Genomic DNA, 12276 nt, shown 5'->3' with positions numbered 1-12276 from the left:
GAGTTGATTTCATAGTTTTAAGTGCAGAAATTGGGACTTTCTTTCTCAGCTTCTGTCTAGAGCCACAGTGTCTTTCTATGACTAAATCTTTGCTGAGACCTCAGATATCTGAAATCTGCTCTGCTCGTACCAGACACATCTTCCTGAGGGCTATCCTCTTTAAGTCTAACCATGCTATCTAATGCTGCCATTCAGCTGACATCACACATCACTGCTGCCTGAAGACGCCTGATGTTCTTCCTATTAACCAATTAGAAATTGCATGGAAAAACAGAGCTGGTCTGACGCAGGTTTGAAACCATAATTTGGACTGATACTACCCCTCCTCAGAAGCTAGCTCAACAGTTAATTCTGTTCTACACTTATATGCTCCCCTTTATGATTCTACCTTAATCTCTACTCCCACTATGCCAACATTATGGCTCAACTCTGCCTCACCCTGCGCAAGCATGTTAAGAGAATATGACAAGGTTCCATTCTGGAGACTGTATAGAGACCAGTTATAAGGAAGATGAAGACAACAGATCTGTGAGGGACATTGTTCCCCTAAGCCTGTAAAGATATTTCACTCAGTATGTTCCAGATCTATGAGATAGAACAATTAATTTATACTCCTACCTAAGGCACTTAAAGTCTTTACTTAGTTTTTAACAAGAACTTTTGTTGAAGTTCTTTCCAACAAAAAGTGTTTCATAAGTTCAAAGATCAAACTTATTATAAAGAAAATGTCGAATCAGTTTGTAAATCTTTTTTTAACTAAAAGTCAAATAATTATTTTATAATGAGTCCTTTATTGAAGCAAAACTCATCATTTCAGACTCTATCCTTTAATGTTTATTTTACTTTTCTGAAAAAAAATTTATGAAATATTTATAACTTATAATTACAAAAAATACATTTAAGAAAAAGAATTACTGTTTTCAATTTTTACCATTACATGTTTCCCCCCAGCTAACTCACATAACCATATAAACAGAATGTGGTAAAAAGATCAATTCAATTCTATAAAATATTCTAATTTAATTCATCTCTTTGGAGGATTCCCATTTATTCTTTATTTTAAACTAAAGTAAATCATTTTGTAATAAACATAAGTTTATAAATTAGCAAGAGAATTCAAAATATCAAATTTATTTGACTTTTAACATGTGAATAAAGTTTACCAATGCTTATATTAAATTAAATTTAATGAAAGTTTCTACTTCTACTTCATAGCATTTTTTCTATGCTTTAGGGATATTAATTTTCTTTAATCAGGCAAAGATATAAACTGTCATTTCAAAGGCAAAATTTCCACAGCCAAATAATATCTCTAGCATGGAGGCATTTCTATCTCAAATATGCACGGTTTCTGGCAATTCTAAGCATTAGTAATGTTTGGATTTATGGTAACCACCAGAGTTCTGCAGAGAGAGCCTGATTTTTTTTTTAAGGCTAAAACTAAAGTACAAAGAACATTAACCACTGAGGAAAATGGGAGCTTTTTAAATAGTAGAACTGTTGGTTGAAACAGTTTGGGTAGAAGTGTTTGGGTAGAAAATAACATTTTACCAAGATGCTGTGATATTTTGTGCTAATATTTCACACCTAAGGTGTTGTTTTCTTCATGCAGAGGCAGCAATCAGTTGGAAAATAGACAACACAAACTAACACACTTTTTTTTAATCTTAAGGCTTAAGCTAATTTGTTACATAGTGATTAATGCTTTAATCAAGATTCTTGAGTTTGAAAATTAATCATTTCATCAACTGAATATGGGCTATATGGGGATGGAAAAATGCTATAAATCAAGAAGAGAAATGGGAACACTTAGACATTCTAAAATTATTAACTTTTTAAAGAAACCTCTGTCCACCTTCCCCTTGGAGTATTTCCTGCTGAAGCTTCAATCCACGCTTTAGCTACCTTGCCCTGAGTAAATGATCGACCCTTAGCCTTTATGTCTTCATCCCTCAAAAAGTGATATTAGAAGCTATGAATTGACTCCTCTTGTTGGCAGGAGCAGCAAAGTCATAATTCACTGGGAGCCATTATTATAACAGTCTGCTAGATAGCCCCAACAAGTCAAAGAGAAAGGGTTGATTCCAGTGCTCTCTTGTGATAAAGTTTCACCAGAAGGCAGAAGAAGGTGATAGAGAGAGGAGAGAGACAATGGATACATGTGTATACATGTGTTCTAATCTTATTTAAACAGAATTTGTTTATATAAACATAATTCTCAGAGCAGGGAAATAAATTAAAGGAGTTAAGGTGAAAGTCCAGAGTAGAAATGGAATACGGCCAATATATGTCATACCAGAATTTCTGGAAGGAGTTCGCCTGACAGAACACCCACACACATACGGTGAAATAGAGCAGCTGCAGCAACGTAAAAGCAGCAATGCAGCATGGGCTTAGCTTGCCAGAATAACCTGTACAGTTCCCAAACAGTGTTGAAGATCTCTGGTGGTTTATATATGCCCTAGAGAAGAATACGAGTATTTAAAATAGCTGATATTGCTGTCTAATGAGAACATCCATGAAGAGCTGCTGAGATGAGAGGGGAGAGTAAGGGGGATGGTATCTGAAGGGAGACTGAGGTCCTTCAACCAAAGATTTCATATCAGACAATTTTAGCCTGAGGTATATGCAGCACCAAGACTTCTCTGAAAATGAGGGAGCTGACAGGTGCCATTTTCCTACCTCATTCTCCAGCATGAATAGAACACCTACAGAAGGTGGAGCTGTGCAGGCACTATTCTGCTAACAGTCCACAGTGCACAATGTCCACAAGTTCTCCTGAAGACGAACACACCCCAAGCCTGTTAGCCTCTGCCCTGGGCACAAGGAAAATTCTGTTAAAGTTTCCTATGCACTTGCCCAGCTGTACTGTGCACTGTGTCCAGCCTCACCCAGCCATTGCAGTGTACCATGCCAAGCCTTGTGCCCCTGGCCACCAGAAGGCTGTGAAAATCCAACAGAGGACTAGTGGCCCATTGCAAATTTTGCTAACATCACCACCCTGTTCTCAAGTTCCTTGGTTGGTATGCCTTATAGCTGGCCTGCCTGGGTCCTACTAACACTACAGAGAGTAAGTATACCCCACAACAGGCAGAGACTCAGTGCAGAAGACATCACTAAAAGAAAGAGTTTCAGACACAACAGCAGAGCATAAGTAACACACATAGAATACTGTCCTGAAGTGCCAGGTGCTGGTGAACAAGGGGCACTACACTGAAGATCCCTCAGGATTTCTTCTTCATGAAGTTGCTTCTTTTAAAGGCAGAAGACATAGGTGACTTTCATAACACACAGGATAGACAAAGAAACAGAGAGGCAGACAAAATGAGAAGACAAAAATATTTATCACAAATTAAAGAACAGAAGAAGGCCATGGCCAGAGATCTAAGTGAAACAGATATAAATAACATGGTGGATAGAGAATTTAAACCAATGACCAATGACCACAAAACTGGACTTGAATAAAGAGTGGAAGACATTAGTGAGGCCCTTAACACAGAGATAAGGAATAACAGGACAGACATGAAGGGATCAATAAATGAAATGAGAAATACTCTTGATGGAATGAATAGCAGGATGGAAGAAGCAGAGAAACAAATTAGTGACATAGAAGACAGAGTAATGGAAAGTAATCAAGCTGAACAAAAGACAGGAAAAAAAGGGAATTGTGCAAAATGAGAATAGACAGGAAACTAAGTTACTCCATCAAAAATAATAATATTCATATTATAGGAGTCCCAAAAGATTAAGAGAGAGAAAATGGGGCAAAATTTTACTAGAAGAAAAAGTAACAGAAAACTTCCATAATCTGGGTAAAGAAAAAGATATCCAGATTCATGAGGCACAGAGAACGCCCATTAAAATCAACAAAAACAGACCCACACCAATATATATTATAATTAAATTGGGAAAATATAGTGATAAATAAGAAAAATTAAAAGCAGCAAGATATAGGAAGACAGCAAATTACAAGAAGGCCAGAAGGCCAACAGGAGATCTTTCAACAGAAACTGCAGACAGAAGGGAGTGGCATTATATATTCAAGGTTCTGAATGGGAAAATTCTGCAGCCAAGAATGCTCTACCCAGCAAGGTTAATGTTCAGAATAGAAAAAGAGATAGAGTCTCCCATACAAAATCTAAAGGAGTTCATGACCACCAAACTAGTCCTGCAAGAAATATGAAAGGGGATTCTTGGAGTGAAAACAAGACACCAAAAGTAACAGTGAAAATGTAGACAACACAGAAGCAGTAAAAATGAATATTTCTGTAAAAAATTAGTCAAGGAATTCACAAAACAAAAGAATGTTTAACATGATAACATATACTTAAAAATGTGGAGGAGAGGAGTAAAGAGTGGTTTCAAATGCAAACATCATCAACTTAATATAGAGTGCTATTTGAAGAACAGGTTATATACAAACCTAATGGTAACCATATATCAAAAATCACTAAAAATATGCAAATACTAAAGAAAAGGTATCCAAGGGGCGCCTGGGTGGCTCAGTCGGTTAAGTGTCCGGCTTCGGCTCAGGTCATGATCTCACACTCTAGGGTTTGAGCCCCGCGTCAGGCTCTGTGCTGACAGCTAGCTCAGAGCCTGGAGCCTGCTTCCGATTCTGTGTCTCCCTCCCTCTCTGACCCTCCCCTGATCATGCTGTCTCTGTCTGTCTCTCAAAAAAATAAATAAAAAAAAATAAAATAAATTTTAAAAAAAGGGTATCCAAAATATATAACTAAATAAAATCATCAAAACATAAAAGAGAGAAAGACAGGAAGGGACCAGAGAAAATCTATATAAACTATCACAAAACAATTAATAAAATGGCAATAAATACATATCTATCAAAAATGGCTTTGTATGCAAAAGTACTGAATGTCAAAAGACATAGGGTGTGAGAATGGATAAAAATCAAGACCCATCTACATGTTGCCTACAATAGACTCATTTTAGACCTAAAGACACCTGCATAGTTAAAGTAAGGGGATGAAGGAACAACTATCATGTGAATGGATGTCAAAAGAAAGCTGAAGTATCAGTAGTTATATCAGATAAAATTAACTTCAAAGGAGAGTTTGTAGAGGCTGCTGGGTGACTCAGTTAGTTAAGCATCTGATTCTTGATTTCAGCTCAGATCATGATCATGATTTGGTGAGTTCGAGCCCCACATCAGGCTCTGCACTATCAGCATGGAGCCAGCTTGGGAATCTCTATCTCCCTCTCTCTCTGCCATTTCTTTGCTTGTGCTCTCTCTCTCAAAAATAAATGAATAAATATTTTTAAAAAAGAAAGTAACAAGAGACAAAAGAAGGACTATTTAGTAATAAAGGGACCAATCCAACAAAGATACAACATTTGTAAATATTTATGTCCCCAATTTGGAGAAATCCAAATATATCAAAGGATAACAAACACAAAGGAAATTACTGATAATAATAAAATAATTGTAGGGGACGATAACACCCCACATACAGCAATGAATCGATCATCTAAGCAGAAACTCACAAGGAAACAATGAATTTGATGGACATACTGGACCACATGGACTTAATATATATTCAGAACATTCCATCCTAAAACAGCAGAATAAACATTCTTTTCAAGTGCACATATAATATTTTCCTAAAAACATTACATCAGCCCCTAAAACAAGACTCAACAAATATAAGAAGATTGAAATTATACCATGCATCTTTTCTGACCACAATACTAGGAAACTAGAGGTCAACCAAAATAAAACAAAACAAAAGTCTGAAAAGATCTTAAATACATGATGGTTAAATACCACGCTACTAACCAATGAATGGGTCAACCCGGAAATAAAATAAGAAATTCAAAATTACACGGAAACACGAAAATGAAAACACAACAGTCCAAAACCTTTGTGATGATGCAAAAGCAGTTCTAAGAGGGAAGTTTATAGCAATACAGGCTTATACCAAGAAGAAAGAAAAATTTCAAATAAATCAAACCTTACCTCTAAAGGAGGTAGAAAAAGAATACACAAAACCCAAAAGTAACAAAAGGAAAGAAATAATAAAGTGTAGAGTGAATATAAATAACATAGAAACTAAAACAACAATAACAACAACAACAACAACTACAAAATACAGGGGTGCCTGGAAAGCTCGGTCAGTTGAGCATATGGCTCTTGGTTTCCACTCAGGTCATGATCTCATAGTTTGTGGTTCAAGCCCTGCATCAGGCTCCATACTGATGGTGCAGGCCTGCTTAGGATTCTCTCTCTCTTCCTTTCTCTCTCTGCCTCTCCCCATTCTCTCAAAATATATAAATTTGTCGTGTCCCGCCCCAGCCAGCAGGGAGAAAAATCCTCATGGGTTCTTTTCCTGAGGGAGGGAGAGAAAGCAGGGCAGGAGGGAGACGCAGAGAGTGGAGGCAAGACAAGCGTTTCTGATCAAGCCTCTTCTTTATTGAGAAAACACCCTACCTTATAAAAGTTTCAAGGCGGGAAAACAAGGCAGCTGACCTAGGTCGGTTGCTAGGAAACAGGGTTAAGGGATTAAAGCTAGGGTAAAAGAGGAACCAGACTAAAGTGTTTTAGCACAGTGCCTGAGGGGCTGATACTACCCTGCCTGCAGGCGGTTGATCTTTGATCTTCTGGCTTCTCCTGACTGGGAGTGGCGCTCCCCTGCCTATTTTTGCAACTCCTCTCAGGGAGTGACATATCCGGCTAGCAAATGGCCAAGCAGCTGAATCTTTGCGCTTCCCACATAAATTTAAAAAAAAAAAAATAGAACAGATCAATAAGACCAGGAGTTGGTTCTTTGAAAAATCAATAAAACTGATAAACTTCCAGCCAGACTTACCAAGAAAAAAAATGAGACAGGACCGTACTAAATAAAATCCCAAATGAGAGAGGTAGAATAATAATCAATACCATAGAAACACAAACAATTATAAGAGAATGTTATGAAAAGCTATATCCTAACAAATTAGACAACCTAGAAGAAATGGATAAATTCCTAGAAACATATAAACTACCAAAAACTGAAACAGGAAGAAATAAAACATTTGAACAGACTGATTACAGCAATGAAAATGAATCAGTAATCAAAATATTCTCAACAAACAAAAGTCCAGGACCAGATGGCATCACAGTTGAACTGTGCCAAGCATTTAAAAAAAAAAGAGTTAATACCTATTCTTCTCAAATTATTCCAAAAAAGATAAAAAAGGAAAATTTCTAGCTTAATTCTATGAGGTCAGCATTTCCTAACACCAAAACCAGACAAAGACACCACAAAAACAAACTAAAAACAAAAAAATACAAACAAAGCTACATCCAGTTTCTCCTAGAGCTGAAACTGCAGCAGTCTATGGTCAGTAGATTAAACTCTTGGAAAAGATTTGTTCTGGTCTTCTGGGGGAGAAACCTGCTGCTGTTTCTTAGGCTGACTTGCCCTAGGGGAGAGATGCCTGGAGAGCACAGGGCAGGGGGTAGGGGGGAAGTGCTTGATGTAATGGCTCAGTTCTCCAGTTGGCACTTCTTTAGCTCACTGAGGTCAATCAGTGTTGGTGGGCTTCATCCTACTCTCTAGTCTCCAAAGTGAAGTTCACACCCTCACAAACGGGTGATCAGTCATCCCTCCTCTCTACCCCACTTCTGTCAGCTCCCTGCCTTCCCCCTGTCTGTGTCTGAGCTATCCACCTACCAGGCTGCACCTCTCCTCCAGAGTTTTATCTCAGCTATGACTGTGTATCAAATCCCACATGTCAGAGACCCTCATAATTTGGACCAACAGTGATCTTCTTGAGGAGGGTCTTGCTGCAATGTAGCCAGGACCAACCTTATCCTACTGACAGGGGCAGCAGCTCAGAGTTTATGAGAAATTACAATACACAGCTGGAACCAGGGTTTGCTGCCCTCATCTGGCATCTTTGTTCCTATACCAGTGAATGTGGCAGCTTGATGGTACCCAGCAGGTCTTTTGCCCACAGAGAGGCCGTATCACTTCTACTAAAGGCCAATAACCATGAGGAACATAGATGCGAAAATCCTTAACAAAATACTAGCTAACTGAGTCAAACAATACATTAAAGAATCATTCACCACAATCAACCTATATTCCTCACTTGGAAGCATGTTTCAATATTCACAAAGTAATCAATGTGATACAGCACATCAATAAGAAAAAGGACAAAAGCCATACTATCATTTCAATTGACACAGAAAAAAGCACTGGACAAAGTACAACATCCATTCATTATAAAAACGCTCAATAAGGTAGGTTGAGAGCAAACATACCTCAACATAATAAAGGTCACCTATGAAAAACCCAGAGCTAACATCATCCTCAATTGTGAAAAACTAAGAGTGTTTCCTCTATGGCCAGGAACAAGACAGGGATGTCCACTCTCACCATTGTTACCCCACATAGTCCTGGTAGTCCTAACCAAAGAGAAGACAACAAAAATAAATAAAAGGCATCCAAATCAGTAAATAAGAAATAAAACTAACTTCAGGTGATACTATATATAAAAAACTGGAAAGACCCCACCAAAAAACTGCTAGAAATGAGAAATTAATTTAATAAGGTCACAAGATACAAAATCAATGTACAGAAATCTGTTGTATTTCTATACACCAATAATAAAGCAGCAGAAAGAGAAATTAAGGAAACAAGACCATTTACATTTACAAAAATAACCAGATACCTAGGAATAAACTTAACCAAAGATGCGAAAGACCTGTACTCTGAAAAGTATAAAACACTGATGAAAGAAATTGAAGATAATCTAAAGAAATGGAAAGAAATTCCATGCTCATGGATTAGAAGAACAAATATTGTTAAAATGGGTACTCTACCCAAAGACTCTACACATTTAATGCAATCCCTATCAAAACAACACCATTTTACACATAGCTGGAAAAAACAATTCTAAAATTGGCATGGAAAAGAATGAAACTATTTTATTATACCATACACAAAAATAAATTCAAAATGGATTAAAGACCTAAATGTGAGACCTGAAACCATAAAAATCCTAGAAGAGAACACAGGGAGTAACGTCTTTGACATTGGCCATAGCAACTTTTTTCTAGGTAAGTCTCCTGAGGCAAGGAAAACAAAAGTGAAAATAAACTATTGAGGTTTCATAAAACAGAAAAAGCTTTTGCACAGTAAAGGAAACAATCAACACAACTGAAAGGCAAATTACAGAATGGGAGAAGATGTTTGCAAATGACATACCTGCTAAAGGGTTAGTATTCAAAATATATAAAGAACTTATTGGGGTCCCTGGGGGGCTCAGTTGGTTGAGCATCCAATCTGTGGTCTCAACTCAGGTCATGATTCCAGAGTCATGGGATCAAACCCCACATCAGGCTCTACACTGAGAGTGAATCCTACTTAAGATATTCTCTCTCTCTCTTTCTCTTGCTCTCGCTCTTGCTCTCTGTCTCAAATAAAAAAGAAAACTTATTGAACTTAACACCAAGACACATATAATCCAATTTAAAATGGGCAGAAGATATAAATAGATATTTTTCCAAAGGACACATACAAGTGACTAACGGACACATAAAAAGATGTTCATCATCACTTATCTTCAGGGAAATGCAAATCAAAACTCCAAGGAGATATTACTTCACAACTCTCAGAATGGCTAAAATCAACAGCACAAAAAACAATAGGTATTGGTGAAGATGTAAAGATTAAAGAACACTCCTGCACCGTAAGTTTTAATGCAAACTGGTACAGCCACTTTGAAAAACAGTATGTAAGTTCCTCAAATAGAACTACCCTATGATCTGGCAATTGCACTACTGGGTATTAACCCAAATAATACAAGATCATTAATTAAAGGTATACATGTACCTCTATGATTATAGCAATATTATTTACAATACCCAAGACATGGAAACAGTCCAAGTATCTGACTGATGAATGCATAAAGAATTCATTCAGCCATAAAAAAAGAATGAAATCTTGCCATTTGTAAGGATATGGGTGGAACTAAAGCATATAATGCTAAGTGAAATAATTCAGTCAGAGAAAGACAAATACCATGTGATTTCACTCATATGTGGAATGAATTTAAGAAACAAAAGAATTGAGAAAAGGAGGGAAAGAGAGAGAGAGGGAAATCAAGAAACAGACTCAAAATTATAGAGAACAAACTGATGGTCACCAGAGGTGAGAGGAGTAGGAGGTTAGATTAAATAAATGATGGGAATTAAGGAGGACATATGTGATGAACACTAGGTGATGTATGGATTTGTTGAATCACTATATTGCTCACCTGAAATGAATATAGCACTGTATGTTAACTAACTAGAATTAGAGTAAATACTTAAAATAATTTTTTAAAAGAAAAAGGCAAAAAGTAAAGAAAGTACCTACTTTATTTTTGCACTTCTAAAAAATAACTAAAATTAAGATAATTTCTTGTTCAGGGCAGTTATGACAATTAATAGAAATTAATTAACAAATAAAATATATGAAGTATATAGCGTAGTGTTGATAACTTGTAAACCATTCAATAGATGGCAGTTGTTATTGTCAGACAGATAGAAAGGCAACTTCTCAGAAAATTTTTTGCTTTGATCTCCTTGTACCTCATAGAGAATTCACTCCTACCTGCAGTTTGATAGTGGCTTCAGAGTCATAGTGTGACTGCCTATATGCCATATTATACATAACACAGTGAAATCACCTGGGGCACAGAAGGCAGTTACAATAAAACCTTGATGAAAGAGCTTGCTGCATATTATATAGATTATTGAATGCCATTTTAAAAACAATGTAAGGTATTTATATTGGACTATTAGGATCATATGATCAGGCATGCAGAACCCAGATTTGTGGGTTCACATGATTGGCAAACTCTCGTGGAACTTCCCAGGACCAGAAAGATCAGTTCAAGCAGACTACCAGGATACTAGGAGTACTATCTTGGACATATCTTGCAGGAGACAAGGAAGAGGCTTGGGAAGCCACGCTGCACAAATAGCCACTAATATTGATACAATTGGTATGCTCACAGACAACTGAATTTTTTGTGAGATTGATATGGCAGTGTTTTGCACCTGTTCCAGGAAGTAGGCATGATCCATCAGTACCCACCATGAAGAGAATGAAACATGCCTCAAAGTCGTCCCACCACTTGGTTGCTGATTTCTCTATGTCCTCCAGAATTCATGAAGAAATGCTGTGACATGCCTCCCATGGGGGACCATGAACTCATAACAGATGACTGTGATACTTCCCTGGGGAAGGCTGTGGGGAGGTATATTAGGTAGATTTACTCTGCAAAATTATATTGCTATATATGTATATAAATAAATAAATATAAATATATAAATATAAATATATATATATATAATAAAGAGTAATAATGGAGCACAACTGAGATTTTGTATCTTTTGTATCTGTAATTTGTTTTAGGACAACTGAATAAGTGCTGCTTGATTTCTGTTAAAGTGGGCTTCTGGGAAAAATGGTTTAAATGTTTAAAAAGATTTACATTGTAAAAACGATTGCTTCTTCCTGTGAACCACTTCCTACAACACTCAAAAATCTTGCATAGAAGATTCACTGTGGCCTCATCAAAACAGGCAATTCCCTTAAGCAGATCTCTAAGTACTTGTTATAATTAAAAAATTATTTTGAAATAAAGAGCCATGCTATCTGATCGTCATTTGGTAGAGTCCAGTGACCACATGAATTCTGCCTGGTGGCCAAAATGTGGCATAAAAAATTTCCCACTACAGTTTTAATACATACCCAGTGTTCTGGGGCCTGGGTGGTTGATTTTTGCTCATAGTTGTGAGATTGAACCCTGCAGCAGGCTCTGTAAGTTGAGTGTGGAAACAGCTTGGGACTCTCTCTCTCTCTCTCTCTCTCTCTCTCTCTCTCTCTCTCTGCCCCTTCCTCATTTGTGCTCTCTCTCTCTCAAAATAAATAAAGTACAAAAATAAAGGAAAAAATACCATTAATGTACATATTACAATACAGTATTGAAGTATACTACAAAAAATCACATTTTTTCATCAAATGACTGAGACGATTCATATCAGCTATTCAGGGAGACATTAAGCTACTTAAATGTGACGCATCAAGTTGTTAATATTTAATCAGTTCATATTTGATAATAACACAATCATGACTTTAATTTTAAAGATTATGACAGGATAGGAAAAGAATTCTTTCCACCTCAGTTGTCGTCCATCTGTGTCCCCTAATGCTGAGTGTGCTCATGAGGTTCTTGGCATTGTTAGCTCAAAATACTGATCAGCACTATACCAGCCCCAGG

The 12276-nt window shown here is 36.9% G+C and overlaps 1 long non-coding RNA gene across 1 annotated transcript in view; it reads left to right on the top strand.

Annotated features, from left to right (window-relative positions):
* The window catches only part of LOC115276358, a 43341-nt gene extending 32088 nt beyond the window's left edge, over positions 1-11253 (top strand). Inside the window, exon 3 of the long non-coding RNA XR_003901899.1 lies at positions 11060-11253. This is a non-coding gene — a long non-coding RNA (uncharacterized LOC115276358). The remainder of the gene's footprint in view (positions 1-11059) is intronic.
* The last annotated feature ends 1023 nt before the right edge of the window (positions 11254-12276 follow it).

This window comes from Suricata suricatta, chromosome 13 (assembly GCF_006229205.1).
Source record: "Suricata suricatta isolate VVHF042 chromosome 13, meerkat_22Aug2017_6uvM2_HiC, whole genome shotgun sequence".
In the NCBI taxonomy this organism is placed as follows: domain Eukaryota; kingdom Metazoa; phylum Chordata; class Mammalia; order Carnivora; family Herpestidae; genus Suricata; species Suricata suricatta.
This window is presented reverse-complemented; position numbering and strand designations above follow the sequence as displayed.